This window comes from Moschus berezovskii, chromosome 20, assembly GCF_049115385.1.
Source record: "Moschus berezovskii isolate FMDL1 chromosome 20, NW_MosBer_1.0, whole genome shotgun sequence".
In the NCBI taxonomy this organism is placed as follows: Eukaryota; Metazoa; Chordata; class Mammalia; order Artiodactyla; family Moschidae; genus Moschus; species Moschus berezovskii.
In genome coordinates, this window is record NC_142479.1 from 44,819,743 (window position 1) to 44,824,448 (window position 4,706).

Genomic DNA, 4,706 nt, shown 5'->3' on the forward strand with positions numbered 1-4,706 from the left:
GGGCAGGAAGGCTAAAATCGTTCTCAGGAGCTCAAAAAGCTGGGAGACAAAATGGGAGTTCAGGGTTGCTAAGACATGAAGGGTTCAAGGTCCTGGAGAGAAGACAATTGCAAAGAAGCCAGCCTCACCCCTCTCTGCACTCACCATTTCCTAAACGGTACCCTCCCTGAGTGCAAAGCACAAAGAAACTGTCAGGAGGATGGTTTTGAATCAAATTTCCATTGCTACAAATTCTTAAGATTGTATTATTTCTCAGAAGAGCTCAAGGATGGAAAATAAATGTCATTAAAACAATCCTCTGGGAAAACTCAAGATTCTGAGTGAAGAACTGTGTTAACTGTTCATCTCCAATATCCTGTTTTGCTTTAAATTGCTCAGAAGGAGTAAGAATCTATTCCCTTTAAAATATAGATCCAAAACCACGGGAAAAAAAAAAAAAGAGGTATTACTTTCCAGAGAGAACAGACTAAATGAGAAAATCAGGAACAGCTACAGCAGACAGCTGTCCCTTTTCTTTTTTAGAAACTTTATTGAGATGTATTTCTCCTCCTATACAACTGACCCATTTTAAGTATACAATTCATTGGATATTAGTATATTCACATCTGTGAAAAGGCATGCAACCATCATCGCAGTCCATTTTAGAACATTTCATCAACTCGAAAGGAAACATCACACGTGTTAGTTTTTACAACCCTACATCCTCACCTGCCTTTTCCCAGCTCTAAACAAACCGTAGGGGATTTTCTGTCTCTAAAGACTTTCCAGTTGGGAATTTCATGGAAATTCAATCACATAAAATGCAGTCTTTTATGACTAGATTCTTTCATTTAGCATAAGATATCCCAGGTCCGTCCAGGTTGTAGCACATAGCAGTATCTCATTTCTTTTCATGGCCAAGTAGCTCCCCGGCACATGGATAGATAGCCATCTGTTAATTCATTCATCAGTTGATGGACATTTGGGTTGTTTCCATCTTTTGACCGCTATAAATAATGTTGCCATAAACATCCAAGGAACATACAAGTTCCTGCTCAGACATATTTGCTCGTGTCTCTTGCATGAGTACCTAGAAGAGGAATTGCTGGGTCCTAGGGTAATGCTATGTTTAACCCTTTGAGGGACGATCAAGGTTCTCCAAAGTGGTTGTACCATTTCCATTCCCACCAGCAGCTTATCAGGTTCCAATTTCTCCACCTTCTCATCACCCTATGCTGTCATCACACTTTCCAACCCAAGCTCACCTAGTGGGTGTGGACTAACAGCACAGAACTGTGGTTGGATTTGTATTTCCCTGATGACCCATGATGCCAAACATTTTTTTCAGTTGCTTATTGGCCATTTGTATATATGTTGTTGTTCAATCACTAAGTCATGTCCAACTTTTTGTGACCTCATGGACTGTAGCCCACCAAACTCCTCTGTTTATAGAATTCTCCAGGCAAGAATACAGGAGTGGGTTGCCATTTCCTCCTCCAGGGGATCTTCCCGATCCAGGGACTGAACCCGGGTCAGCTGTGTTGCAGGTAGATTCTTTACCATCTGAACCACCAAGAAGATCCCTTAATTGGATGGTTTGTCTTCTTATTATTGAGTATAAGAGTTCTTATACTTGTTGGAAGCAGGAGAAGGGAAGACAGAGGATGAAATGGCTGGAGGGCATCACCAACTCTATGGACATGAGTCTGAGCAAGCTCCGGGAATTGGTGATGGACAGGGAAGCCTGGCGTGCTGCAGTCCATGGGGTCGCAAAGAGTCAGGTACAACTGAGTGACTGAACTGAACTGACTGATAAGAGTTCCTTATATATATTCTGAATACAAGTCAATTTCCAGATAAACAATTTGCAAGTATTCTCATACTTAGAATAATCTAGAGAAAACAGGTTCCCAGATCAGAAAGACTGGCTTGTGCATGGAAGACCCATCACAGTCACATACAAAGGAACTGGTCTCAAATACCTGTTTCCACTCAAGTGTTTTTATTTTAACATGCGTCTGTATTTGGCAGTCCTTATGGGGTATGTGATTCATGGGGTCGCAAAGAGTCAGACACGACTGAGCGACTGAACTGAACTGAACTGATGGGGTATGTTTAGAAAATAAAGCTCACTGTCAGAGCTGGTGTAATTTTTTTGGAGAATAAAACTAGTACATTTTTAAAAATATGCATGTCCTTTTCTTGGCAATATCCTTACCAGGAATTTAGCACTTGGATATACTCTTAAAATGCACCAATACTCACATGTAAGGATGTTCACTGACGTATTTTGGGTAATAATAAAAACCAGGACACAATCAAAGTGCTTATCATTGAGGAGTTGGGAAATCAATGTCTGTGCAGCTCCGCAGTGAAATACTATGTGGATTCTGAAAGAATGAAGCGGAGCTCACTAAAAACAGAATAAGGTATATGTTGCTATAGAAAGATCTCCAATGTATATCCTTACTACAGGGAAAGAACGGCACGGTGTAGAATAATATGCGTGCTTTGCTCCATTTCATAGAAATCTTACAAATACTTGAATAGATATCTGTGGGGATCCCCTTTTATCCTGGAGGAAATCATAAGCCATGTCTTCTAGTTACATTTGGTAAGAGACCACAGGAAAAAAAAAAAAAGGAGGAAAAGAGGCTTCCACATCTTATCTTTCCCTCTGGATAACTTTAGGATGTCATGATCCTAGACTTACTCTTTTTTTAATGCCAAAAGGTTTATCTGGATGGAGAAGGAAATGACAACCACTCCCATATTCTTTCCTGGAGAGTCCCATGGACAGAGGAGCCTGGTGGGCTACAGTCCATAGGGTCGCAAAGAGTTGGACATGACTGAGCAAGCAACACACTTACCTGAATGATGACATTTAGGCCATTTCTGGTTTTCCTCTTTGTTCTTAACTGTATTCATTTTAAATTTCTAGTTAAATGTTATAAAGAAAGCTTATGAAATGAAAGTGTGTATCTCCAGTGTTCAAGCTCATGAAGTGAAATTCCCAGTTTTCTCAGTCACTCACAGCCATCTGTGCCAACTTACCCAATCTATCCAAGTCAAAGCAGAGTGTGCGGGTTACTGTTAGAAACCTTGGAAGGGAGAAGGCCTGCCATCAAGGATGTTCAAAGACATCGGAGCATGAGGTGCCTGAAGGTGGCCTCATTAGAAATCCTTGCTACTCAGAGTGTGATCTGGGCCGGCGGCACCGGCATCTCTCAGGCTCTAAGTTGGAAATACAGCACCTCAGCCCCCATTCAGATCTGATTCTACAGGACTGCAGGACTCCCAGGAGATTCACAAGCAGGTTCAAGTCTAGAGGCCCTGGACGAGCTCAGAGCTTGTCACCTTGAGCTGAATGCTGCAGTCACTGGCGAGGTTCTTTAAGACTATCCAGGCAAGATAGGTCCCACCACCAGCACAAGGAACCTGCATCTCTGGGTGAGCCCTGCACAGGCGATTCTAATATGTAGGTATTGATTCCTCAGAACAGCCAACATCTTCCCATACACCTCTAACATGACTTTGGGGATAAGCACTTATTTAGTGTTGTCTACCCGCTGGTCCCTAGGCTAAATATTCTACACACATTGATCACCTCTTTTTAATCTCCACAATCCTGTAAGCTTGGAATCAGCATCTTCATCTCACAGACGAGGAAACAGAACCTTAGAGTTTAAGGAAACTGTCTGGCCTCACATTGCTGGTAAGGGGCAGAGGGCAGGTTCAAAGCTAAGGTCTCTAATTTATGTGTACCCTGAATATTCATTGGGAAGACTGATGCTGAAGCTGAAGCTCCAATACTTTGCCCACCTGATGCAAAGAGCCAACTCATTGGAAAAGACCCTGATGCTGGAAAAGATTGAAGGCAAGAGGGGAAGGGGGTGGCAGGGGATGCGATGGTTGGATGGCATCATTGACTCAATGAATCTGAGCAAACTCTGAAGATATTGAAGGACAGGGAAGCCTGGCATGCTGCAGTCCGTGGGGTCACAAAGAGTCAGACACAACTGAACCACTGAACAACAACAACATTGTAACATAGTTAATTCTCTACTGTGCCTCTCAATAAAATGTGACCTTGGAGATGAAGAAGTATGTCCATTAATATATGTGCTGGATAATGCTAAAGAATAACAAGATCATCATTAGCTCAAAGTATTGAGTAAAAGAAAATGTGTGAGACACAGCTTGGGACCCTGGAGCTGACAGCACAGTGACCCCGCCTCCCTGGGGACAGCATGGGGAGGAGTTGGTGCTGACTAACGTCTGACCTGAAAGTCTGGCCTCAGATCATCATGATGCAGTTGGTCCACTGACAATCCACCGGATCACACCTGTCCCGCAAAGGTTAGGGACCGGCGCTGCTCACGCCAACATCTCATACATTACGTGAGTGTGTGTGGTACTCCAGACCCCATGTGGGTCATCAGAGATCAGAACAGGAGAAAGATGGTTCGGCTAAATAACATTTGAGTCCCTCCAGCCCACTTATAGGGTCTGTTTCAGCCACAAGGGCTAGGTTCTCCAGCTAGATGTTTACACGGCTTCTAGAAGGTGTAAGATGCCCCCGGGAGCCTGGACAAATGTGACGATTCTGGTTCCTTAGCACCAAACTACAACCCAGATCATTTACCCAACAGCAGCTTCACAACCCTCTTCCATCTGCTCCAACACACACCTCACGCCCTCGCCCACAAAAACCCATGAGAGCTCAG